Source organism: Macrotis lagotis, chromosome 4 (assembly GCF_037893015.1).
Source record: "Macrotis lagotis isolate mMagLag1 chromosome 4, bilby.v1.9.chrom.fasta, whole genome shotgun sequence".
NCBI classification, from domain to species: domain Eukaryota; kingdom Metazoa; phylum Chordata; class Mammalia; order Peramelemorphia; family Peramelidae; genus Macrotis; species Macrotis lagotis.
This window is the reverse complement of record NC_133661.1, coordinates 200,236,168-200,264,005: the sequence shown is the minus strand read 5'-3', so window position 1 is coordinate 200,264,005 and position 27,838 is coordinate 200,236,168. Positions and strand designations below refer to the sequence as shown.

Sequence of the window (27,838 nt, the reverse complement as noted above, 5' to 3'; positions counted from 1 at the left end):
TCATCATTTCCAGAGACTTCTTCGTTGGCCTTTTCACTCAAAATCCTTCTTTGTAAAAATAAAACTCTGCCTAATATTCAGAGTTCTTAGAGATTCAACTCAGGGCTTCTAAAGTTTTCCTGATCAGATAAATCCTAGATACTGAGGCTAAGTGATCTTGGGGTAGTGTAATCAACTTAAAAATCAGAAAGACCTAGTCTTTCCAGTTCAAATCTTGGTTCTAATTTAGACATCAGCTGAGTCACAGAAGTAAAATTTGAACTCAGGTCCACTGACTCAAAAGTCAGTAAGTACTCTTTACATTATACTACACTACCTCTAAACTGACTTCCTTGGCCTCCTTTAAATCCAAATTAAACTCCCATCTTTTACTGGAAACTGTCTCCCTTGCTGCTGTTGTTCAGTCACATCCAATTCTTTATGATCCATTAGGGGCTTTCTTGGCAAAGATATTAGAGTGATTTGCCATTTCCTTCTCCAAAACTTCCCCCAATCCCTCTTAATTTTAGTGCCTTCTCTCTGTTAATTATTTCCTCTCTATCTTGTAGATAGCTTGCTTTGTATATATTTGTTTCCATGTTTTCCATCCCAGGCTATTGTAAGCTCCTTGTGGGCAGGGATTGTCTTTTGTTTCCCTATATATATCCCTAACTTTGCTTATTATATGTTTATTGATTAAATAGGGTTTGTTGTCAGGACAAAGGTGCTGTGTATGTGTGTGTGTGTGTGTGTGTGTGTGTGTGACAAAAAGTACTTTGTAAACTGGTATGTAGTGATTAGGCCAGGGTTAGAGGGCATTTTCTCCTTTTAGATGTTTAACTGATGTTATTTTCTTTTTTTTTTTAAACCCATCACTCATCATTTGGAGAGACTTCTTCATTGGCCTTATCACTCAAAGTCCTTTGTAAAAATAAATAGTTAAGCAGAACTAACACATTGGAAATGTCTGAAAATGTATACCTCACCACACCTATCACTATCACCCATCATTTTTTCTATCAAAAGGAACACATTATGTTTCATCAGTCCCTTGCAGTCAAAATAAAATACAACATTGATTAAAGTTGTGGAATTTTTAATGTTGTTTTCTTTATGTTTTAGTGATGAGGTGGTTAGAATACTCATAGTTGGAGTTAGGGAGACCTGATTTAGCTTTAGTTACTTATTAGCTCTGTGTCTCTGAGCTAGTCACCAAACATTTCTCAGCTCATTTCTTCCCCTGTAAATCTGTTAAATGAAGATTATAAGTGCATCCATATCACAGAACTATTGTTGCTGGTTTCGGTGAGGATCAAAGGAGATAAGAATAAAACCTAACATTTACAAAATGATTACCATGGGTCAGGCTCTTTTCTATGCCTTATAATTAATTATTAACTTAAGTGATAACATGTACAAAGTGCCTTGACAAACCTTAAATACTATATAAATTCTAGTCTATGATTTTTACCATATAAATTGTTCTCTTGGCTATCATCATTTCTATTTGCTTTAGTCTTCTCAAGTTTCTCCAAATTCTTCAGATTCATCATTTCCCTTATTTTGTTTTTTGGAAGGCAATGGGGTTAAGAGATTTGTCCAAGGTTACACAGCTAAGTAATTATTAAATGTCTGAGGTCACACTTGAACTCAGGTCCTCCTGACTCCAGGGCAGGTACTCTACTGAGCCACCTAGCTGCCCCTCATTTATCATTTCCTAACAGTGCATTAATATTTGCTTACTGCATTCATATCCCACAATTTTTTCACTTATTCCCCAGTTGAAGGACACCTATTTCCTTCCAATTTGTTACTACAAAAATTATTGCAATAAATATTTTTGAACATAGGAGACCTTTTCTTAGGGGACAATTTAAAACTGTTCCACCAACAATCTATCTGTATTGCTAACCTAGGCTATTCAGGATTTTAAAGTATTTTTGTTTTTGCTTTTAATATTTTAAATTCTGAACTTAAACACTTGGGGGAAATTCCCATTAAAAAGTAGAAAAAGATCATATGTGAAATTTTGAATCTCATATACAACTTGTATTTAAAACAAAAGTATATGTCAACATGTTACTTTCAAAATTGTCCTGCTTATCGGTATTTCCTTCTGAACTTCCCTGTATTCTCTTATGTACATTTAAAAAATACTTCATAGCTAACATGCATAGAGTGGGTTATGGGTCAGACTGAGCTTTTCATGATTATCTGCTTTGTTGTGGCTGGAATAAAGTGAATTTAATTAGGAAAGGTTCCCTGGTCGAAATGACTTTTGATCATAGTAGCTAGAGTTTAGCATTTCTGCTCTTAACCTCCCTTAAGTGACTCTTGTGTCCTTTTGGAGGTACCAGGCTTCCTGCCCTTTGAGAATGGTTCCTGGCTACCTGTGTTTTTCTTCTATTCCAGATGCTCAGTGATTTTGCCCTTCCTTGTTCACCCTCCTGTTTTTCTCCCTCTACCCTTTCCAGACATTGGTCAAGTTCTGACAGTTTTTCCCATCACAGTATTTCTGGCACCTGACATGATTGTCTTTTCCATTCATCCTGATAACACTCATATTCAGACCCACACTAGCTTGTGCCTGAACTCATATGAAGACCTTCTAACTGGTGCTACTCCCGTAATCTCTCTCCCCTTCTTCCTATCCTCTCTACACAGTTTTCCTTAAAACATCTTGATCTGGGGTGGCTAGGTGGCGTAATGGATAAAGCACAGGCCCAGGAGTCAGGAGTACCTGGGTTCAAATCCGGTCTCAGACACTTAATAATTACCTAGCTGTATGTCCTTGGGCAAGCTACTTAACTCTATTTGCCTTGCAAAAACCTAAAAACAACAACAAAAAAAATCTTGATCTTTGCTCCAAGGTTTTCAATAGCTCTCTCACTTTTAAAATAAAGTCTAAATTCCATTAGTTTGGGGAAAAAACCTAAACCCCTCAATTACCCCTTCCTTCTCCCCACCCTTGTACACCCAACCAGCAGTAGTCCAAGAGTATGCTGATAAGTTTAACAACTGGCTCTCCAAAAGAAAAATGTATAGAGGACACACACTTTTTTTTTTAGGTTTTTTTGGCAAGGCAAATGGGGTTAAATGGCTTGCCCAAGGCCACACAGCTAGGTAATTATTAAGTGTCTGAGACCAGATTTGAACCGAGGTACTCCTGACTCTGAGGCCGATGCTTTATCCACTATGCCACCTAGCCACCCCATGGACATACACTTTTAAATTTAATCTGCATTAACATATTCCTCACATTTTTTTTCAAGTCTAGACAATCAACAAAACAATAAATCAGACCCTAATTTATAGCATTTGCTGATTTCTGAAGTGTAGATGCTCAAGACGAAAATTTAACAATCAGCTCATGCAAGCCAGCATGAGCTAGCTCCAGCACACCCCTAATTACTGCTAACCCTCTTTACAGAAAGAAAAGAAAACATAATCTATAAAACAAAGTCAAGAAAAACAATTTTCCATATTGTTCAAAAATGTTTATCTCTTCTGCACTTCTAGTATAGCATTTTCTTTTCAAAAGATGGGTAGAATTTTGAATCAATGTTTTCTGGAGTTGCAACTGGTTATTTTATTGATCAGAACACACTGGATTGTTAAAAGTTAAAATACCTCTGTAGGAAAAAAGTCATCTCTTTTTATTCACGAAGTCTTTTGCCTTGCTCTAAACTCTTTTATTTAAACTATCTTCATTTTCCATCCCAATTTCTAATTCTCTGACCAGATCCCAGGAAAACTGGGTGATTATGGGCTTCCCCAGTGCAGCAACTGGAGAAGGTAGAATTAAATTAAAATGAATAGCCTTGGGCTAAATTCACAGCTGACCTTTCTCAAATTTCCAAAAGTGCTTTTGAAAACAGCAACTCCATTTTAATCTTCCTGACTTGACTTGCCAATGCCTAGCTCTCTATCACATGACTTTCTCTGCCTCCCAGTTTGCTTTTTCTTAAGCAATTATGGTTTGGTAGTGACAAAACTATGTATGGCTTTAGAGAAGAATCAAAGAAACTCAGAAAGTTGACTGATGTAGATGGCTAGACCATGGGATGCATCGGATCAAGGTGGATGGGTGCAGAAGGAAAAAAAAAGAATGAGAACAGTTCATATGATGATTGCAGTGATGCAAAAAGGAATAACTTTAAATGACTTTAGAACTTTGAACAGTGAGTGAAATGACTTATGAATTTACAGATCTGATGGTGAAATATGCCTCCTAAATCTTGACAGGTGCACCCTATAAGTATAGAACAAAGAAGAATTTCCAGACATGCAATTTGTTGATGATTTATTTTGCATAGCTTCAGGGGTTGAAGAGGAGAGAGAAGGGACTAGGAATCTTTGGAAAATAACAATATATGAAAATCAATTAAACTAAAAAAAACCCAATAAATTTAAAGTAAATTAACCAAACAAAACAAAAACCCCCTTGCCTCTGCTATTTACATTTATAGAACCTTGAAGGAAATCATTTCTGTGACATCAATTATCTCATCTATGAAATGAAGATCATAATACTGGGCAAGACAATTGATTCCCGTAATAAATAATAATCACAATAGTTAGCATTTATATATATAGCAGTTTAAGGTTTATAAAGCATTAATATAGTTCAATTCATTTGAACCTCACAACAATCCAGGGAACAACTTTTATTATATAATTTTGAAGATGAGGAAACTGAGGCACAGAGTGGTTAAGTGACTTGTCCAGGGTCAAAATGCTTTCTCTAGGGGTAGCTAGGTGGCACAGTGGATAAAGCACTGGCCCTGAAGTCAGGAGTAACTGGGTTCAAATCCGGACTCAGACACTTAATAATTACCTAGCTGTGTGGCCTTGGGAAAGCCACTTAACCCCATTTGCCTTGCAAAAACCTAAAAAAAAATGCTTTCTCTACCTGTCATCTGTATTTGTTTTTTTGCAAGGAAATGGGGTTAAGTGACTTACCATTTCCTTCTTCGATTCATTTCAGTCACATAGCAAATTAAGTAACAATGGTCTGAGGCCAAATTTGAACTCAGATGTTCCTGACTCCAGGGCTCATGCTCTATCCACTGTGCCACCTAGCTGCCCCTCTATTTCCCAGTTGTAAAATCCTGGGGATATCTGGGGAAAGAGATGCAGCTAATTAGTGTCCAATACAGGAATTCCTGGCTCCACTCTTCTCCAACCACTGAGCATCTATCTATCCATATCAGGTCTTCTCTCTATGCATGCCTATACTTCAGTACCTCAGCAATTAAATGAGATGATGCTTGTGAAATTCTCTGTAAATGATAAAACACTAGATAAATGTATGCCCAGTTATCTCTGATCACCTCTAAGAAACCACCTGTCTCCTTGGAGAAAGTGCAACACTTTGCAATATCCTTGAGGAAAATTAAAACAGGGATTATCTTCATGGGTCCAATGCTGAATCTCAGAGATAGCTAGGTGGCACAATTATAAAGCCTTGAGCCTTGAATCAGGCAGACGTGAATTCAAATTCAACCACAGACATTTAGTAGCCATGTAATCCTGGGCAATCATTTAACCTTTCTTTGGCTCAGTTTCCTCAAATGTAAATGCAAAATAAAGTTAGGTTGTGCAGTACAGTTGGTAGAGAGCTGGGCCAGAAGTCAAGAAGGAAGGCTCATGTTCCTGAATTCAAAACTGACCTCAGACATCTATTAGCTAGGTGACCTTGTGCAAGTCACTTAACCCTGTTTGCCTCCATTTGTTTATCTGTAAAATGAATTGGAGTAGATGGTAAACCATTCCATTATCTTTGCCTGGAAATCCCCAAATGGAATCACAAAAAATCAAACATAACTGAAGCAACTGAACAATTTCCATGTAGTAGGTGCTTGATAAATGTTGAAATGAATTAAATCTGTTAGGTCATAGAATCATGGATTCAAATTTAGAATCTAGTCATAGGATCAGATATACTGGAGTACTTTTCCATTTGCATCTGAAATGAAAATGGGGACTGATGCACCAGCATGCTTAGAATAGGAACTCCCTGAGGACAGGGAGCTTTTCTTTGAATTCTCAGCACTTCCTCCAGTTCCTATAACAAACTCTTAATAAATATCTGTTTGAGTGACTGATTCTAACTGCTATTGCTCTCTTCCCTCCTATGCATCATCTCTGACACCAAAAGGGGTGGAAAAAGTGGAGGAAGCTTCTGCAGTGGCATTCACATTTTTGTGGTTGATGGATGTTTTTGAAGCTTCCTCTTAAATATTTTCTCCAACCATCAATTGTAGCACTGACAGAAAAGATTCCTGGAGCCGAGAGAGAGAAGGGACAAACCTAAACCAGTTTGAGAATGAAGCTACTCCATTGGCATGTTTCCTGCTACCAAAGCCTGGCCAAGCTGACCCCATCTGGAGGAAATGCTGCCCTAGAGCTGCCACACCCACAGAACTCACAGAGGGAGTCAGTGGAATAGGGAGGGAGAGTGTGTGGGTGTTTTGTCGGTCAGCTGGAAATTTCTGAGAAGTAGGAGAATTTTCTGAAGGGATGGCCCTTGGAGGAAGAAGGTTCCAAGACAGAAAGGGATTACAATCCAAAAATAAGAGGATGAAGAGTGGTCAATAATACAGATGGAAGATTACAGATTTAGCACAGAAAGAGATCTTAGAGGTCATCTAATCTCACTTTCTCACTTTGATTTGACAGACCTTGTCTGCCTTTGCTATTTGCTACTTGCATAACCTTGTCTGAGGAAAGGGATGCCTGTAGAGTATGCAAGAATCACTCAAGGTCACCTTCATAGTTGCTGAGTCAAAATTTGAATCCAGGCCCCCTAACTACAAATCCAGCAAGTTTTCACACTGCACAATGAGTCAACGTTCTTTTTAGTCCCCACAGTCTCTTCCAGATCCTCCTGCCATCATTGCCCAGTAACCTCTTTTTTTTCCCAAAGTACACTCCATCTATTTAACATATAGACATATGATATTATATATTTAGTAACATATGTAATATCTACTACAAATAGAGGAAGTGCTGAATAAAATTCCTTTTCATTCGTTCATTCATTCTACGTCATTCCCATCCAGTTTTTTTTTTTTTTTTTTTTTTTTTTTACCATTATCTATCAGCCTTGGGCAGCTATGTAGCACAGTGAGTTGAGTCTGGAGTTACTAAGATCTGAGTTCAATCCAACCCTAGATGCTTACTAGCTGTATGACCTTGGGCAAGTCACATAATTTTTGTTTGCCTCACTTTCTTCATAATGCATTAAAAATGAGCTAGAGAAGGAAATGCAAACCACTCTATGCCAAGTATCTATGCCAAGAAAACCTCATGGGAGGAGGGACAAAGCAAAGCCAGAAAGAAGGCAGGAACTCGCCTGAACTCTCTGCCAAACCCACCAAGACTTTTAAATGATGCCCTAAAACAAAACATGGAGTGGCAGAACCCTGAAATTTTCAAGTCCAAGACAACTTAAAAATTTGGCAGGAAAGGTCTGCCCCACTGGGGTGAAAGTGGAGTGTTGTACAGGGCAGGCTGAGCAAAGTGGGAGAAGACCTTGGGAGTGAATGAAACACTAGACAGAGTGACTACTTTGGAAGTTATCAGCCCACAGATGATAAGGGGGTTGAACAATTGATCCAAAGGAGAGTACAGGAGTCTCTTTGCTAGTACTATTGTTTTGCTCATACTCAGATCCAGGTCACAGTTCTGGAAGGCAATCCCAGGATGAGGAGGAACACATCAGAGCTGAGGCCACAATAAGAGTAGAGACCCTTCTCACAGTTCCAGGCCAGAAAAAGAGCGTTTGAGTGGGGCGGCTAGGTGGTGCAGTGGATAAAGCACCGGCCTTGGAGTCAAGAGTACCTGGGTTCAAATCTGGTCTCAGACACTTAATAATTAGCTAGCTGCCTTGGGCAAGCCACTTAACCCCATTTGCCTTGCAAAAACCTTAAAAAAAAAGAGTGCATGTGTTCATACACAGATCGGAATACAGACTAGGAGAGTAGTAAATACACATGTCCTTAGGTATTCCATCTTGGAAAAACTGAAAACATAGAAGTTCCTAGATATATCCTTGAAAACATCTGCACAGAATTTCTCAAGTTGGGATAGTGTACCCTCCACCCTGGAAGCAGAGTCCTACTTTAGCAAAGACTTGTTAAAAGTAAAAAAAAAAAATAGACTGGAAGAATGAGTAAACAATAGAAAAAATCTGATCATAGAAAATTACTGTGGTGACAAGGATGATCAAAATGCATATTCAGAAGAAGACAACAAAATCAAAATACCTACATCCAAAGTCTCAAAGAAAAATAGAACTCAAAAAAAGTTCAGATAAGAGAAGTAGAGGAAAAACTGGGAAGAGAAATGAGAATGATGCATGGAAATTGTTTGCTAAAGGAGGCATATAAAAATACTGAAGAAATTAACACCTTAAAAAACAGGAAAAAAGGTAAAAGAGGTACAAAAATTCAATGAGAAGAATGATTTGAAAAGAAGAATTGGTCAAATGGAAAAGGATATACAAGAATTTACTGAAGAGAAGAACTTAAAAATCAAAATTGACCAAATGGAAAAAGAGGCACAAAAATATTTCCCAAAGAAAAGACCACTAAAAAAAGAACTGACTAAGAGGAAAAAGAGGTACAAAACTTCACTGAAGAAAATAATTCTTTAAAAATCAGAATTAAGCAGTATAAGCTAATGACTCTATGAAACATCAAGAAATAGTAAAGCAAAAGAATTTTTAAAAATAGAAGACAATGTGACATATTATTAGAAAAACAACTGAAAGGGAAAACAGTTCTAGCAGAGATAATTTTAAAATTATTGGACTTCCTGAAAGTCATGATAAAAAAAAGAAAACCTAGACATCATCTTTCAAGAAATTATTTTAAAAAACTGCTTTGATAGTCTAGAACTAGAAGGCAAAATAGAAATTGAAAGAATGCAACAATCACCTTCTGAAAGAGAGCCCAAATGCAAACTTCCAGGAATATTATAGCCAAATTACAGAGCTCCTAGGTGAAGCAGAAAATACTGCAAGCTGCCAGGAAAAAAAAATTCAAGTATCATGAAGCCACAATCAGGATAACATAAGATTTAGCAGTGTAGACATTAAATGATCAAAGGACTTGGAATATGATATTCCAGAGGGCAAAGGAGCTAGGATTACAATCAAGAATCATCTACCCAGCAAAACTGAGTATAATTCTTCAGGAGGAAAAATTGATATTCAATGAAATAAAATACTTTTAAGTGTTCCTGATGAAAAGACCAGAGCTAAATAGAAAATTTGACTCTTAAATATAAGACTCAAGAGTAGCATAAAAAAGAAAAACAGGAAAGGAAAATCATAAGGGACTTAATTAGGTTAAATTGTTTACATTTCTAGATGGGAAGATGATACTAGTAACTCATAAGAACTTTCTCATTATTAAGACATTTAAAAGGAGCATATGCAGATAGAGGATAAAAATGTGAGTTGAATATGATAGGATGCTATCTTTAAAAATAAAATTAAAGGAAGAGAATGAGGAATAGAATTGGCTTAGAGGAAATAATACACATACTCAGTTGGGCATAGAAATCTATCTTACCCTAGAGGAAAGTTGGAGGGGAAGGGGCTAAGAGAAGGGCAGGGTGATCATAGAAGGGAGGGTGGATGGGGGAAGCAGCAGTCAGAAGTAAAACACTTCTGAGAAGGGACAGAGTGAAACTAGAGAGAAACCATAATGGGCAGGGGACAAATAGGATGGAGTGAATTATAATTAGCAATTTTAGCTGTGAAAAAAATTTTGAAGCTCTCTTTTGTGTGTTATCTTCTTCCATTAGAATGTAAGATCCTTAAGGGAAGGCATGGGCCTTTCTTTTTTGCTTGTATCTGTATCCCCTTCCTGTTTTCCCAATGGATCACCTACTTCATGGCTTAGTTTTATAATCTTGATCAGCTATGGTCTACCAGCCACTCTTGATGCCCTTTCCTCCTTTGTCCTCCTTGACTCATGACCTGCCAAACCTCAGTACCCACAATCTACTTTTTCCACTCCTACTATAGGGCAATTGAATACTGCTTGAAGAAAGCCCAAATTGGTACTCTCATTTAAATACTATCTGATTTCAAAAGGGCTTTCTCTTTAATTTAATGGCAAATCTTCATTGACTCTGTACCACACTTTGCCACAACTCTGAACCTTTGGGGCTATTCCCCTCCCACCCTTTGCAGCAGATAATCATGGGATCTTAGATTTAGAGGTCATCCCTGTCAAACCCCTTGTTTTACAAATGAGGAAACTGAATCAATCCCATTGATTACTTGTTCAAGGTTACATTACTTGCTCAAAATTACAAAGTGCAAGTAGAAAGGTAACATTTGAAGTCTTGTCCTTTGATTCCAGATACAGTAGCATAGGAAAAAGATTAATGTTATATCTTATGAACACTGATGTCTCCCTTACTGAGTACTTCTAGAGCTGTTCACATCATCTCCTGTTCTATCTTCCTTCGCTCAAGTGAAGGGTATTACTTAAACTTGATTTCTACTTCAATTCTTGATCCCATTCCTTTCCCATCTCTTCTGGTAGTTCACCCCATCAATAATTCCTTCCCCTTCTCTCTGCTTCTATAATTTGCTTCCCTGCTGCCTTACAGATATGTTCAGTTCTCCCATGTTTAAGAAACCTTCACTTGACCTTGTAATCCCCCTCAAGCCATTGGCCTACTTTATTCCTCAGTTCACTGCCAAACTCCTAGAAATAATCATCTATAATCACTGCCTCTACTTCCTCACCACCCACTCACTTGTCAACCTCTTGCTGTCTGGCTTTCAACCCCACTGGTCTACTGGACTGCCCTCAAAGGATGCCAATGAGCTCATAATTGCTAAATCCAACTGCTTTTTTTCCTCCGCAGTCCTCATGCTCATCTCTCTCCTACTCCTGAATACTGTCTTCTTCCTTGACTTCTATGACACTGTTTTGTCTCAGGCATCTTTGATGAATCATCACCTATCTCTGGTCCCAAGCTTCAGTGTTCCCCATAGCTCTGAACTTTCCAAATTCTTTCTAATAGTGAATTCTTCTCCTCTCCATGGTTTTAGTTATCCTTGCAGAGATGACTCTTTTATCTTGTATATCTAACCTGAATTCATCTCCTGAATTTTAGCTTCTCATATCCAACACCATACTGGACTTCTTGATCTGAATTTCCCATCAATATCTCAGGTGCAACATGTCAAAAATGGAACTCATCATTTCCCTCCTTTAAATTTACTTTCCTTCCCAACTTCCTGTTTGCACTGAGACACTACCCTTACAACCAACGTTTATAAGCAAAGGACTTATAAACTAAATTATTAAAGTTTAAAACCAACCCTAGACTTTTGGGACACTGTATTTGTCTCTCCTTTCTCTTTAATCCCTTTTCTAATCAAGGGGTCAAATCTTGTAGATTCTATCTCTCCAACTTCCCATCTGTTCTCTTCTCTTCATCACACTTCCACATTGACTTTCTTTTCATCTTTAGCTTTTGGAATTCTTATTTTCCTCATCTTTAAAGCTCATCTCAAGGACCATTTCTGCCTTGAAGTCTTTCCTATTGCCTAGATATCAGTACTCTCCTCTTAAATATTTCTAGACTCCAACCTTTACCTTCATTTCTATTTTTGTTTGTGCAAGGCAATGGGGTTAAGTGATTTGCCCAAGGTCACACAGCTGGTTGGTATCAAGTGTCTAAGATCAAGTCTGAATTTAGCTCCTCCTGACTTCAGGGCTGTTGCTCTATCCACTGTACCACCTAGCTGTCCCCCCCATCTTCATTATATATTCTATATTATAATTAGCCAAATTATGTTGTTTCTGTCAGTAGAATACAAGCTCCCTGGAGAAAGAAGTTTCATGATTGCTTTTGCATCCCAGTATCTCATAATTATTTACATATTTATTAAACTGAATTAAACTCTTAATGCATTAGCATCTTAGCCTGGGAAACTCTTGCTACTGATCCCAAATATTAAGAACCAGTTGGTATATCCCTCAGTTTTTCCAAACTGGACTTAAAGTATGATAAAGTAAAAAAAAAATTCACCAAGGTGGGAAAATAGAAAGCTGTTCAGTCATTTTGATTGACTATAATGTCCTTTGAGATTACATACTTACTACCATTCAGTAATCTGATGTTTTGATCCTCTAAGATGTGGTAGAAGTAATAGAGCCTCATTTACATAGAATAGGCCAGAATTTTTTTGTTTCCCCCTCCTCTATAAAGCAATTAAACTGTTTAAGACTTAATTGGTCTTGATGCTGAAACCATTTCATTACAGCTCACAAGAGCTGATTGTTAAATTTTCAGTATGAGTTTTTACATCTGATCATATTTACACCCAGTGAGTATTTACACTGGGCAGTCCTGTGCCAGTGTCTCCTAAGCTGTACAGTCAATTCTAAAGTTCTTCAATGAGATCTTTAGGGTGTCTCAGTATCCCTCTTTCTGATCCCTTGTGAGTGCTTGCCCTGTGTGAGTTCTCCATAAGATAATTTTTTGGCAATAATATGTCTAGCATTCTGAGAAGATACCAGACACTGGGGTCCTTCTTGAACTAAACTGCCTAGCATTCCAGCATTACTACAGAGATGCAATTATGATGGATTGGACAGACTTAACTGAAAATAACTGGACCACAACATTTACACCTCAGAAAATGACAGATGCTATAACATCATGGCTTGATTCATTTTTTTTTGTTGATTATCTAAGACTTAAGAAAATGATGAAGAAACTAAACCGTTGATGAGTAAATTAAACTTAAGAGTAAATAAAGTTGTTTAGAGGTCTAAAAAGTTAGATGATTTCCCCAAAGTTATGCAGGTAGTAACTGAAAATCTGGATTGGAATTTAGTTCATTAATGTGGGGAGAAGGGTTCATAAAATTTCATCAAATTAATTAAAGGACTCAATTGATCAGGGATCTTCTGATCAATACTCCACTACGCTAAGTTTAAAAGTTTATTTAGGGAAGAGATAGAGTGTTGAGAGTAAATTAGAGACCAAAAAGAGTTTAGAAATGAATCCTAGAAAGTAAAGGACCTTCTTATGTAACAAGTCCCTTAAAACAGGACCTTTTGGGGGCGGCTAGGAGGCGTAGTGGATAAAAGCACCAGCCCTAGAGTCAGGAGTACCTGGGTTCAAATCTGATCTCAGACACTTAACAATTACCTAGCTGTGTGGCCTTGGGCAAGCCACTTAACTCCATTTGCCTTGCAAAAACCTAAACCCCCGCCCCAAACAAAAAAAACAACCAGGACCTTTGTCGGCTCTTGAGAATTTCCTCATATTAGCTCTTCTTCTTCAGACTTTTCTCTATGAATGACTTTTCCTAAGAAAATCTTAAGAATTTTGAGAATCAAGAGATATAGAATAATTCATAATAATGATAACATTTATGTAGCATTTGAAAATTTGCAAAATATTATACATATCTTTTGAATCTCATAACTCAGAGGTAGAGGATAATAATTTAATAATAATAATTTTAGTATTATCTTCACTTTATAGGTAAGGAAACTGAGGCTAAAGGTTAAGTGATAAGCCGAGGTTCACACAGCTGTATTTCATTCATTACAATCCTTCTAATTTATTCTAATGCCCAGAGTCCCTTTTTTCCTAGGCAATGGGGTTAAGTGGCTTGGCCAAGGCCACACAGCTAGGTAATTGTTAAGTGTCTGAGACCAGATTTGAACTCAGGTACTCCTGACTCCAGGGCCGGTGCTGTATCCACTGCACCACCTAGCTGCCCCTAGGAGGTACTTCTTAATGTAATAGTACTGCCCTAGATTTTGAATCCAAGATCTAGATTCAAATGCTACTTACTACTTTGTGTGAACTTGAGTAAGTCATTCAAGTGATTAGCACAGTGCCAAAAAGCATAGTAGGTGTTTAATAAATATTTATTGATGGACTTAACCAGGTAGAACCTAAATTCCTTTTCTGTAAAGTGAAGGGATTGTACTAGATCATCATGAAGGTTCCTTCTAATTCTAAATCCCATAAGCCTATGACGCTAGATGACGAACAACCTGGCATAATTTAGGGGAAGCATGCCTGAAGGTTTGGAGCAGGGCCAGCTGACCTCTTGATGCTTTCTCATTTAGAGGTTTCTATTTGTCTTTCATTATCTAATTTCCAAGTTAGAGATCAGCTGAAGCTGGAGTTGCCTTCTTTGGCCAACAGTATATTTTCCCTTGCAATGATCTGGTTTATAGTTTATGAAGCATCTGAGATGCTCCATATCCAGTGGACAGATCACCAGGTCTGAAGCCAGGAAGACCTGAATTAAATCTGACCTCAGACCAGGTATGTGACCCTGGGTAAGTCACTGAACCTTGTTAGCCTCAGTTTCCTTATCTATAAAATAAATTGGAGAAGGAAATGGCAAAATCACTCTAGTATCTTTGCCAAATGGGGTCACAAAGAACTGAACATAATTGAACAACAGCAACATAGTCATGGTTTTTCCCTCATTCTCCAGTCACTTGCATATCATGGCATCATCACTTACCTGATATCAAGGTCCATGACATAGTAATGTAGGGGTGGGTGGAAGGGAGCATGATTCCTAGACAACAGGTAGTTCTCAGAAGAAAAATGGGACCAGAGTGATGATGCCAGATTTAATCAGTTTTGCTTGATCCGATACATGTTGGTAACATCATCTTTAATTCCTCACCCCCAACAAATGAGATAATATTTGTAAAGTAATTAGCACAGTACCAGGCACATATTAATTGCTTAACAAATGATTATTCCCATCTTCTCCCTTCCCTTCCCATGTAAGCTACTTGAGGGAAAACTTTTTTTTAAAAAAGAAAATTGTCTTTGTACCACTAATGAATTGTACATAATAGATATTTAATAACTAAGATTTATATGGGCTTTAAATATTACAAAGTGTCTTAAATTACCTCATTTGAACCTGATAACAACCACAAGGGGTTAGCACTATGGACATTATTAACATTTTACAGATGAGGAAACAGAGTCCTAGAGGGTTGAGGGTTACCTACAGTTAACATAGAAAATAACCACAAAAGCTGACTCTGGGTCTGGTACTATTTAACTATTAACTATTTTTTTTTTGGTTTTTGCAAGGCAAACGGGGTTAAGTGGCTTGCCCAAGGCTACACGGCTAGGTAATTATTAAGTGTCTGAGACTGGATTTGAACCCAGGTACTCCTGACTCCAGGGCCGGTGCTTTATCCACTATGCCACCTAGATACCCCACTATTAACTATTATAATAGGGCATTTATTTAATAAATTCTATTTAAAAATTCATTTACTTTAAATTATTTATTTTATTTAAATTATAAATGTATTAATTAAATGCCTCTTGAACTTATATGGTAGAGGTACTTGTTCCAGGATGGGCATGAAGACCTTTTTTGGGCAACTGGTGGGATTATTCTATCCCTGTGACCATTCAAAGCTATGGGTACTAAATTGATATATTGTATGACTAGAAAGTAGGGGGACTAGACATTGAGAAACAGTGAATGCTGCCACCAACAACAATAACAACAATTCAAATTGCCACCTTGGGAAGGCTTCATGCTCAGCTGCAATTGTGTTGGAATTGCTCAAAGCATTTTTGAGATCCTCATTTGGAAATGGATTCAGAGTCTGTTTCCAAGACACATGAGAAAATGAATCTCTTTACCTTATGGTCATGACTCATTTTCTTGGACTCCAAACAGTATCACTGTGTTCAGTCACCCACTTCATTCTCCAATCTTAGGATCATACAATCATAGCTATGGGGCTTGAAGGGATATTGGAGTGTTAGTCCAATCCTCTCATTTTACAATTAAGGAAACTAAGACTCAGGGAAGATTCTACCTCCCCAACTTCCCTCCCATCTGCTCTCTTCCCCTCCCTCACACTGCCACATGTCCTCTTCTATTCACCTCCACCTTTCCAAATTCTCATTTTCCTGTCCTTTAAGGCTCATCTCAGATTCCACTTCTGCCTTGAAACCTTCCTTAATGCCCAAATGCTAGTGCTCTCCTCTCAAATATTTCAAAAGATTTGGTTCCTTTTGATTTTTGACTATTTAAAAAAATGCAAACTTGCCATTTCTCAAGTTATTTTAGAAAAATGCATTGGGCTCTAAAGGCAATTCCCAAAGAGAATGCAAAATAGTTTTGAGCAATCCTGGGAGCAGGGTTGGAGCAAGTATCTGATCTCTTCTAATGAGTGAAGGAAGGGGGTAGTGCTTATCTTCATGTGTTTACTCTGGCCTATTTATTTAAAAGTCAGTCATGTGACTGTTATAGTTCATCACTCAGCCTTGATGAATTGGTTTGGAACCTGGCCAACTGCTCCCAGCAATAGGACTGCTGAAAGAATCTTTTCAGGATTGTTTCCAGACACTAGCATCCCCAAGGCTCACCCTTCATTACCAAGTGATTTCAAGAGGGTGAGAAACATTCCTATTCATCAAAGACCTATGGACACCGGGCATTCCAGTTAACAAAGACATTCAGGTGGGAATGAATCAAAGGAGAGAAGCATCAGAAGGAACCTGAGGGGAGGGGAGAGGAAAGGATATAGGAGGAAATCTAGGTAATGTAAAAACAAAAGCTATCAATTAAAAAAATTCTTTTAAAAGATTTTTAACATTTTCTTTTAAGAGAAGGTATCAATTTAAAAGAAGTATCAAATACAATCTAAACACAAACAAGAATCTCCTCTATAACATCCCTAATAAGTGTTCATTTAACCTTCCCTTGAAGGCACTTCTCAAGGGAGGAATTTACCAGTTCCTATTGAAGTCTATTTTGGTTTAATTTTAATGACTGGGAAGCTATCTTCTTTCCATACAATCTAAACCTGTGGGCCAGCCTGGCCTGCTGAAGTCATGTGGCAGGCCACATCAGGGAGAGCCAGTAAAGATTAGGGCTTTGAGTATGTGGGTCAAGGAGAGAGGAAGGGTAGGAAATGGAGGAATCTAGCTCCTATGGTGACTAAAATGTCAGATTTAAAACTGGAAAGGGCCTCAGAAGGCATATTTTTGGACTCCCTCATTTTAAGTTGAGAAAACTGAGGCTCACCTGGGGAAGTTAAGGGACTTAAGTCTCCAAAACAAAGTCACACAGACCACTTTGGAGGTGGGATTTGTGACAATGTCTTTTTTTTAAATTAATTTTTATTAAAGATATTATTTGAGTTTTACAATTTTCCTCCCTATCTTGCTTCCCTCCCCCCCCCCCCAGAAAGCACTCTGTCAGTCTTTACTTTGTTTCCATGTTGTACCTTGATCCAAATTGGGTGTGATGAGAGAAATCATATCCTTAAAGAAGAGAAGAGAAGTCTAAGAGGTGACAAGATCAGACAATAAGATATCTGTTTTTTCCTAAATTAAAGGGAATAGTCCTTGAACTTTGTTCAAACTCCACAGCTCCTTATCTGGATACAGATGGCACTCTCCTTTGCAGACATCCCAAAATTGTCCCTGATTGTTGCACTGATGGAATGAGCGAGTCCTTCAAGGTTGAACATCACTCCCATGTTGCTGTTAGGGTGTACAGTGTTTTTCTGGTTCTGCTCATCTCACTCAGCATCAGTTCATGCAAATCCCTCCAGGCTTCCCTGAAATCCCGTCCCTCCTGGTTTCTAATAGCACAATAGTGTTCCATGACATACATATACCACAGTTTGCTAAGCCATTCCCCAATTGAAGGACATTTACTGGATTTCCAATTCTTTGCCACCACAAACAGGGCTGCTATAAATATTTTTGTACAAGTAATGTTTTTACCCTTTTTCATGACTATGTCTTTCTAATTCTGGATTTGGTTAAGGGAACATAGCCATACCTGATCTCCTCTCTAGACCTTAGAGTCCCCATCACTGGAATGATTTCACTTGCCTCCTGCCAGCATCACCAAAAGTTGTCAGAAAGGAAATAACTACCAAACTCTCAGAGTAATATTTTTTAGGCTAAAGTCATCTGATCAGGGTGAGGTTTCTGATCCACACCAGTCAAGAGATTTTGGAGGAAAATTTTTATAGAGCACTTAGAGATGCCCTATATCCTCCAACCATAATTAATTTCTATAATATGGCAATAATACCCTAGGGAGAAAAAAGCCTGCATAGATAGAATTTCCCTTGCTTCTTCTAAGTTCTGTATGGGGTCTCCAAGGAACCCACTTCATTCACCAAAATATATGACAGGCTTTCAGATATATACAAACCCCTGGTAAAGTTCTAGTCTGTTATGGGTTTGCACATAGCTGCATAAGAAGCATAGAGGTAGAAGAAACCTCAAAATCATCTACTCCCTCATCTTATAAATGAGGAAACTAAGGCCCAAAGAAGCTTGAGAATTTGCCCAAGGAAGTAAGTGCCAGAAATGGGATTTGAACCTGAATCCTTACTCTAGACTCCTACTGTTCTAGGGTGGGCCTACTGAAATCTGCCTTGTAGAAACCTTGAAGAGATTAAACAGTATAACAGGAGACAAGGCAAGTCATATGGTCATTGAACTGGCCTTTACCTGTCATTATTCCAAGCCCTCCATTTTAAAAATGAATTAACTAAAGTATAGAAAAGTAATGTGATTTAACCCAAGGTCGAATAGGTAGGGAGAAAGTAGCCTTAGAGTCCCTTCTGGTTTAGGCTGGTTCACTAAGGGAGACTAAGAGAAATTCCTATCTCTTCTCTATTCAAGTTGCTATCCAGACTAAGAATTCCTTGGTAGAGATAACAGAGTTCATTTAAGCTCTTAGATCAACATTCTATCTTCTGGGAGGCCAAGTCTCAGGACTAGCAATACTTGGGGCGGTCAATACTGATCCAGAGCTAACCACTTTAGAGCTCTCCCTTACCACTCAAGACTGGAAAGAGGTTTCTGGGGCTCCAATGAAGATCATACCTCTCTTTTTATTTTCCAGTCTTTTTCTTTTTGCTTTTTTTTGGAAAGGCAATGGGGTTAAGTGACTTGCCCAAGGTCACACAGCTAGGTAATTATTTAAGTGTCTGAGGTCACATTTTAACTCAGGTACTCCTGACTCCAGGGCCAATGCTCTATCCACTGCACCACCTAGCTGTCCCACTCTCTTTTTATTTGTAGTCTTGTTTATTCTAACCTCTGTACTGATCCATAGCATGAGAGGAGGTGGAACCAGTTCTATGGAATCTGAACCTTTAAAGTGGTTCAAGCAACAGGCCACAGACTTCTGCTAGGGATGGAGGGTGTGCCTTGAATGTGTGCCTCTCTTGGCTGAAACCTATATGTATGATCAGACATAGAGGCTCTCCCAGTGAGCCTGATTCCTTTTGGCAATAATAACAATACTGATGATGATACAGTGTCAAAAACAAACAGAAAAAGGCACCACTGGATTATAGAATCCTTAGACTTATTGTCTAGACTAGGGCTTAAAGAGAACTCAAGCCACCTGGTCTCATTTTAAAGATGAGGAGCCTAAGGTCCAAGGAACCTAGGTGTTAAAACAATACAAAAATGGGGGGAAAAAAAACTATTTTCCAAAGACTTTCATAGTACTATTAGATGTAATTGTAACACAATCTATATGTCCAACAATTGGGGAATGGTCAAAGATGCTGTGGTAGGATGCTATAATATAATTAAAATTGCCAAGTTTGAAGAATACAAAGAAATCTGGAAAGAAATTTGTTAAATAATGCAATCCTCAATCATGGGCCAATGTATTGTTCTGCTTCTAGACCCATAAAGGCTCTCAGATATACAGGCATTTCAAGAAGGCACTAGGCCTACCTCACAGTCCAATAGCTGAAAGTTCAAGTGAGATTTAGGGAGAAAGTTGATCAGGGTCCAAAAATCTTTGATACAATAGGAAGGAAAGGGTTGGTTTTTGTAGTCTTGACTAGAATGGTAGCCCATGATTGTGAAAACTGTAATGACATTTCATAGATTGAAATTACTTAATTTAAAACCAGTAGCTTGGTGATACAGTAGAGTACTGAGCTCAAAATCATAAAGACCTGAGTTCAAATCTGGACTCAACCGCCTACCAGTTGGGTGACCCTGGACAAGTCACTTAATCTTTGTTTGCCTCAATTTCCTCATCTGTAAAATGAAGATAATAGTGGCACCTACCTCCTAGGGTTGTTGTGAGAATCAAATGAAATAATAAGTAGAAAGTATTTAGCATAGTGCCCATCACTTAGTAGACTCTATCTAAACATTAGCTATTATTAAATATAAATAGCTATCAAGCAAGTTTAGCTGGTTATATTGATGCTCAATGTTAAGATTTTAATTATACATTTAATATTTTAAAAATACCAAGCTCTTTTTTGAAGCTCTCATGCATTCCCATTTCATGATCTCCACATCCCAAACCTCTGACCAAGCAGTCAAGGGCAATGAATATTACCTCCATTTTGAAGATGAAGAAACTGAGGCATAGAGTTCAAGTAACCTGCCCAAGATCACACTACTAACAAGTGAGTGGCAGGCAGATCCAGAAGCAGAATCCAGGGTCCTAGATGCCCCACTGAATATTTGCTCCAAAAGCTCATTCCTTTAGCCCCAGGCTGGATAGCAACTAAGCCCCACTAGGGCTGGCTTTTGCAAAGTCAGAAACTATGACTACTGTGTCCTTAGTGGCTGTGTGAATGAGAGGACTTTTGTGATCTGGGCATCAGATTCTTCATCTCTAAAATGAGTGGGATTAGATTAAATTATGTCTAAAATCCCTTTCAATTCTAGTATTCTCAAGAGGGTGGATAGAGTACTGGATCTCGGATCAGAAAGCCTTGTGTTTTAATTCCTTTATGTCTGCTTAAAAGTTTAGGGACCTGGAACAAATTACTGAATTTACTGAGCCTCCATGGCCTTATCCACAAAATGGGTATTACTAAAGGACTTAGAAGAAATAACATATTGAAGCACTTTGTAAATATGAGCTATGATTATTATTATTCCTTTCCACCTCCTTCTGAAAATAAGTCATAGCTCACATAAAACTGGTGCTTTACATGCAATCCTATTACAAGTTTGGATTTTTTGGTTTAGTTTTGTTTTTCAATCCAATAAATATTTATTAAGTGCCTATTACATGTCACACACTGTAGATATAATTAGTAAAAAGGAGCTTACACTCGAAAGGGGAAGACAACACTCAAATGGAGGCAGGGGTGTCCCAAATGGGGGCATCTTTTTCTGTGGAGCTGAAATTAGGCAGAGTAGCAGATACAAAGTGGAAAGACTATATCTAGCTTTTAAAGCCCTATTTTTTTATCTTTCTAGAATTTATTGCCCTCCACATTCTCTATGGTCCAACACATTGGCCTTCTTGTTATCCCTTGAACACAACATTCTATGTCCAGATTTTATATTTTTTCATTGGTCACCCCCCCCACCCCGCCAATGCCAGGAATGTTCTCCCTCACTGCTTCTCCTTCAAGGCTCAGTTCAAATTCCACCTGATTTTGCTCCCACCCGCCCCCATCTCCAGTGCTTAGCAGAGTACCTGGCAATATAATATGCAATACTTAATAAGTACTTGGAGATTTGTTAACTGACTGAAATTCAATATCTCTTTAAATTCCCTTAATAGCTCTATGAGATAGGCTGTGTGTTTTAGCTCCATTTTAAAGAAGAACTGAGAGATGGAATGGGGACCAAACACCTGAACCAAAAAGCAGAGAATCCAAAAAGAAGCCCAATATGTTCAGTAAGAACAAGAAAGGAAACAAAATCTGTTAGCCATTGTCTTGATCTCTAAGATATCCAGATTCAAAGCTACAACTTGCATTCTAGGGATGTTGCTACCTTACTGTGAGAAGGGTTTGATAAAGGGAATTTGATAGATTAAACAGCTTGGTTGGCATTAAGCAGCCAAATTATCAGTTTGCTGAAGAGTGCAGATCAGCCTTCCAGCACCAGACAACCAAGTATCTCCTGGAGAATGTTTTCTGTTTCCTTCTAGGCTCTAGGATAGCAGGAGACAGTTTCCCAATCTCATTTCCCAACATGTGAACTCAGAACCTAGACTTGGGTGACGTGACCACCCCAGGGATGGATGGAAATCAGAGCTGATAAGTAGCAATAGCCCCTGCCAGGTGTGTGTAATGGGGGTGGGGATGGAAGATATGGAGTAGATTATGGGATTGAGTTGGCTCAAGGATACCCATCTCTGCTCAAGAAATGAAAATTCCTTTTTTTTAAGGGATTCTTTCCTCCCCCCTCCCCCATTAGCTGGAGGCCCCTCTGAGATAATTGATTAGCAAGACAAGAAAGAATCCCAGGTATTCCTAAGAAAGGGACTTCAGCATCTAAGAAAGGTCTCTCTTCTTTCAGATGTTTCCTACAGATAATTCCTTCCCATCCAAGATCTTTCAAGTACTTAAATTGTACTCACCACTTCCTGGCTTCCCCCCCTTTCCTTCTCTTCCTTGCTCTCTTCACTCCACTGTGAAGAGAACTTTCAAAGGTCTGGGAACCATAAGGGAGAGTCCTTATTCAGTGATCCTCCAATGAATAAAGATTCAGGTACTGCTGTTTGCTGAAAGAGATCAGAAACAAGTGACCAATGTAGCAAATGTCTTTTGAAAATTGTGTCACCAGGTAGCTTTCCAGGGTATTCCAAACCTCTTCTGTCAGCTCTCACCTCTGGTGGAAAAGGGGGTGATGGGTTTCATATTGGGTACAACAAAAGCGAGAGATTAAGAATATTCTAACAAGGTCATGACCAGGAATCTCCATCTGAAGGAATCTCAGAAGTCATTTAGCCCATTTTCTCATTTACTGAGTCTCACAGAGCGGTTAAATAATTTGTCCAAAGTCGCATAGAAAGGAAGAGTCAGAGGTGAGATTTGAACTGAAGCTCCCTGACTCCAGAACCAGTGCATTGCCTTTTCTGCTTCTCTCTCCTAGCCAATAACAATCTGGAGCTGCTCTCTTGGCACCAAGGAAGGGGCTAGCTCTTACCTCTGTATGCATATCTTTCCAATAATAGCCAATTAAATGCCGATTTATTTCCATCAATCATTCCTTCTCGGCTGTCTCCGACTCGTCTTGGTTCTCTACGCTTAAACATCCCTACCCCTTGGACCCCTCAAAGGCAAGGACAGCAACCTAGAACCTTTGAAAACCTCTAGCCCGGATGCTCAGAAAAGCCCATCAACCTCTGTAAAACTTGGACCAAAAGAAAATCAAACCAGAAAATGCCCCATTCTCAAAAGAATCAAATTTCTAGTTTCTGGAACATCTTCAAGAAGATTTCTGAACACACTTTCCCCAACTTCCTTTCTCTCCTACTCTCCAAATAATCGGAGACACCCGACCACCCAGTCCACCGATCCCCACCTTCTGCACTCACAGTCGGGACAAAGGGACCTGAGCCAAGGAGATTCGCCCCTCGTCACTTCTAGCGTCCAGCCCCCAGCTGGAGAAGCCCGACAGACTCGGCAGGCATCAGGCCGGGAAAGAAAGGACGAGCAGAGGAGGGTTTTCCTCCTCCTCCTCCCAGCTCCCTCCGCAGCCGCGCTGGGGTTAGCTTTTCCAGTCCAGGAGAAAGGGGAGGGAGGACCCCACCTGCCCGGAGAGAAACTTGGGAGAGGCGGGAGCGCGGCGGGCGGCGGGAGCAGGGAGCATGGGAGGAGGCAGTGGGAGGGTGGGGAGAGCAGCAGGAAGGAGGCAGGGACCCCGGGCTTACGTGTTCCTACTGGGCTGGCTTCACCTGGCTGCGGCCTGATCTGAGGGTGGGGCGCCAGGTGAGACACCGTCCACCTCCACTTAACCAGAAGCCATCCGGGAAGGAGGTGGCCGGCAGACCGGGCTCCGGCTGCACTTCTCTTCTTTCTGGGCCGCTCCCCGGGGAGCGGGAGGGCCCAGGGAGGAAGGCCCCCTCCACCCCCTCACCTGGGGGCCACCGGCCATGGGAGCGGTGTCCCCGCCCAGCGGCTCTCATCTGGCCGCCCCTCTCCAAGTCGCGGCTGGCTTCCCAGGCCCGCAGCTCCCTCCCGGCTCCTCAGCCCCGGGCCTGACTCCCGCGGGGCCGGCCTGGGCGGGAGAGCCCGGGCTGGGTGGTCCGCCCGGCCCGGCCCGGCCGGGATGCTAATGAACTTATGCATTTGCTTTGCAGGGGCGCGGCACGTGACCCAGCTCGGTTCCTTCTCTCTGGATCTGGGGGAGGCAGAGTAGGTCCATCCTCAGGCCAGCAGAAGGCAGCCGGTGAGTTTAACACCCCCCTAGCCACACGCCTTCCCCCCCAGCGCGCACAGACACACCACACACACACACACACACACACACACACACACACGAATTTGGCTTGCTCCCTCCTATGTGGACATGCTTTGCTAAGTATCCCGCAAAGATCCCCACCCCAGGTGAAGATGGGAAAACAATTCCAAAAGTCATCCAATTCCAATCCCTCCTTTCTTTGGAATTTCTGGCCCCGGTTGAGATCTGCTGCATGAGTTTAAACAGGCGGTGGAACACCAGAATCTGGCACCTGATGCCAGGCTCCAGAGCCCCAGGAACGTAGTGTTTGCACCTCTTCTAATTCTCAAAGGGGTGTGCTCCCGCAGGGAAGGGAGTGGAAGTCCCTGGTCTAGAACCAAAAATTAGGGTGGAATTTCATGGTAGAACATGTGGAATTTCTCCCCACCTTAATTTGGTTATTTGATGAGTGCCAATGTGGACTTACTAACTTACCACCTCTTCTCTCTTGTCAAGGGGATCCTTGATGTAGAACCTGTTCCAAGAATCATGGACTAGGGCTAAATGTTAGCATGCTCTGGCAAATGAATGAATCCATGATGAATGAATGAATTAACATAACATGTATTTATTAAGGACCTAGTATGGGCTAGGCACTAAGGATATAAAAACAAAAGTGAGATCTTACATTTTAAGAAGGAAGTACTACAATACATAAAAGGGAAATAGGGAGCTCATTAAGGGAGCAGCTAGGTGGCATAGGAAGATGAATACTCATCTTTCTGAGTTCAAATCTGTCATCAGACAATGTGTGACCCCAGCAAGTCACTGAACCCTATTTGCTTTAGTTTCTCATCTGTAAAATGTGTGGGAGAAGGAAATAGCAAATCACTCCAGTAAGTTTGCCAAGAGGGGCAGCTAGGTGGCTTAGTGGATAGAGCACTGGCCCTGGAGTCAGAAGGACCTGAGTTCAAATTCTGCCTTAGACACTTAATAAATACCTAACTGTGTGACCTTAGGCAAGTCATTTTAACTGCATTGCCCTGCAACCCCCCCCCCAAATAAGTTTGCCAAGAAAACCCCAAATGGAGCCATGAAGAGTCGGATCAGCTGGACTGAACAACAACAGGGGCTATCAATAGGATTTTTGCCCTGGGGAGCCCAAGGATTGGGAGTGGTATTATATGGGAGTAGACTTCCTAGTGGCAATGATTTGATTACTGTTCTTAGGGGAAGAGTAAAAGGTAGAAATAGTCTCAGAAGGTGAAAAAGATGGCACAATGGTGGAACAAGTAGACCCTAGTGAACTGGATGGCTAGATAAATTCTGAAATGTGGGTTTGCTTCTCTAGGAATAGTATTTTCACTCATTCACTAGATCATATCAGCCCAGCCCCAGGGGCAGAGAGGGACAAAGATGAGTTAACTCAACTCCCTTGTTGGAAGGTTGAGGGCCTTAATCTCTGGAGGTCTGGCTGCTTTTTCCTGGACCAAACAAGGGAGGACCCAAGGTCAGGGAAATGAAAAGATCCCCAAACTCCATTGGCATCCTAGTGGAAAGTTGGATGGGATGAGAGGCCTAGTCTGAGGCCAGTTGGATAGAGTGGGTTGTAAAGAAGTAGATTCTCTGACCTTTGGCTGAGACAGCTGGCGTTACTTCAGAGAGGCAGCAAAGAAAGAGTGCTGGACTTGGATCCACAAGACCAGTCTGGCTCTCTGGCGCCTGCTGGTATAGATAGAGCACTGGGTCTGGAAGGTCAGGAAGACCTGGGTTCAAATTTGGCCTCAGATACTGGGCAAGTCACTTAGCTTCAATCTCAGTTTTTTTCTCAATTGTAAAATGGAATTACCATAGTACCTACCTCAAAAGGAATGTTGAGAAGATCAAAGGAGATTATATCTGTAAAGCACTGCTCAAATTGCTTTTTTACATAATAGGCAGATTATAAATATTGCCTCCCTACCATCAAATTGATGGAATCTTGTGTGGACACTGAGAGAGGGAACATGATGGAATAGTATGGTGGAAAGAATATTAAATTTAGAGTCAGGTACCTTGGATTTGAGAACCCTTAGCAAGTCATTTCACCTTTGTGAGCCCCAATTTCTTACACTACCTACCTTAAAGTGCTGTTGTGAAATAAGCATTCTCAAAATCTTGTAGCAATATGCAAATGTGAGCTATGATTAGAAAGTGGTTATGATCAAAAGTATCATTTTGGTTCATTGCTTGTCAAATGCTTGTCAAATGCTTTTTTTGATCCCTCAGATGCTGGAGTCTCCCTCCAAAAATTTCCTTGCATTTATTTTGTATATTGTCTCTATACATTTATAGATACTTCAATATGGATGTTTTGTTCCCCCTAAGAGAACACTTTGGGGACAATTTTCATTGTATCACCAAGATCATCAAAAACAAATAGTTTTCCATACACATAAGACACATTTTTAAGTTTACTGCATTATTAACATTTTCTGCATCATTTTAAATTTAGGTACTCAACAAAAATGACAAATAAAACCCTAATTTGTAGTGTTTATTGATTTCTGAAATATAAAAATGAAAATTTAACAATCTTTGGTCCTGATGGAGCTGGCTCCAGTACACACCTGACTTAGGACCCATGAAAGGTAGTATGGAGCAATGAATAAGGGCAGCTACATAGCACAGTATAGAGCACTGGCCCTGGAGTCAAAAGACATGAATTCAAATATGATCTCAGACAGCTGTGTGACCCTGAGCAAGTCACTTAACCCTGATTACTTAAAAAAACAAATTTAAAAAACTCCTGAAATTCAGGGAAGTTTGACTTCTGACATAATAGTGATTATATGATTTGGAGCAAGTCATTGAATCTCTCATTGTTCTAGTCAACTTAAACCTATAAGTTTCAGACTACATGGTGCTGATCTATACTATTACCAGGAGTTCCAGCTTCAAATTCCATTCCTTTTCTTAGTCTGATGTTTAAAAATACTTCCATGTTTTATAGATTTGTATAAGCTTGTATTACATGTGAAGTTTGACCAAGATGAGCTTCATCAAAGTTTATCATCCCCCCACTCCCCCCACCCCAGTGACCCACAGGCATCTTAAATTCAACACGACCAAACAGGAACCATTATCTTTCTCCCTAGAGGCAAGGATGGATTTCTCTCCTGTTTCTTCTGTTTCTTGAGATCTATAAGTTGAGGCTAAGGAGAGACATAGAAGATCAAAGATAGGAAAGGAAGAGAAAGGCATTCGTCCTTCTCTCAGCTCTTGAACCCCAACTGAAACTGAGCCTACTCCTCATCCCTAAATGATATTTCTTCTAGTAGTGATTTGTATGTGTCACTTAACTCTCCTATTAGACTGTAAACACCTCAAGGGCAGGGATGTAATCTTATTTATCTGAATCTTCCAGAATGCCTAGCTTTCAGTACAGTGTCTGTTAAATGAATAAATTGGGACCCCACACTTGAATGAGATGAACACTTTTTTTTGAAATTCAACCTGTACTTGCCCAATAATCAGTTCTATAATAAAAAATAAATGAAATTGACCATTGATTATGAAATCTCCATCTGAAGACCTCCTACCTACCACTTTCTAAGGGAAGCTATGTAGATTCTACTTAGGAGCAGCAATCATTCATTTGCATTGAGTTGAAATCTGCCTCTTG

The 27,838-nt window shown here is 39.7% G+C and overlaps 1 protein-coding gene across 4 annotated transcripts in view; it reads right to left on the bottom strand.

Moving 5' to 3' along the window:
* The window catches only part of PAK6 (p21 (RAC1) activated kinase 6), an 89,413-nt gene that overhangs the window by 35,685 nt on the left and 25,890 nt on the right, over positions 1–27,838 (bottom strand). The window contains exons 1-2 of one of the 4 annotated variants that reach the window (XM_074235095.1): positions 23,666–23,734; positions 22,370–22,513 (exon numbers count right to left, since the gene is read on the bottom strand). The gene's annotated coding sequence lies outside the window, so the exon portion shown is untranslated. Of the gene's footprint in view, positions 1–22,369; positions 22,514–23,316; positions 23,577–23,665; positions 23,735–27,838 lie in introns of those variants that run through there. The other 3 variants (XM_074235093.1, XM_074235094.1, XM_074235096.1) reach the window with 3 other exon arrangements.